The sequence below is a fragment of the Hoplias malabaricus genome, chromosome 4 (genome assembly GCF_029633855.1).
Source record: "Hoplias malabaricus isolate fHopMal1 chromosome 4, fHopMal1.hap1, whole genome shotgun sequence".
NCBI lineage: Eukaryota > Metazoa > Chordata > Actinopteri > Characiformes > Erythrinidae > Hoplias > Hoplias malabaricus.
In genome coordinates, this window is record NC_089803.1 from 52,190,460 (window position 1) to 52,191,051 (window position 592).

Here is a 592-nt window from a genome sequence, read left to right on the forward strand (position 1 = left end):
GTGTGGTGAACAGGCTGAACCTTTGAAGAAAAGGGTGGTAGGGGGCTATCAATATATGCAGAGCAGTAGGAGACTTCAGTATATCTGAAGGCAATTGTTTATGCTGTGAAGATACGAGATGTGCAGCACCTGAAACTACGGATACTGGAAGCCTGTGCTAGCATCTCTCCTGTGGTGTTGCTATCAGTGTGTGAAGAGTGGGAGACACATTTTATAAGTGGTCAGAAATGTGTAAATTACTCATGAAAGAATAAAGTTACGTTAAAACACCACCATTGTTTTTCTTGTGAAATTCCCAATAAGTTTGATGTGTCACATGACCCTCTTCCCATTGAAAAAACAAATGTTGGATCCAAAATGGCCGTCTTCAAAATGGCTGCCGTGGTCACCACCCATCTTGAAAAGTTTCCCCCCTCCCATATACTAATGTGCCTCATACAGGAGGAAGTTAATATCACCAACCATTCCAATTTTATTAAGGTGAATCCATATAAATGGCCCACCCTGTATATATATATATATATATATATATATATATATATATATATATATATATATATTTAATGAAAACTGGATTAGGAACACCTACCTT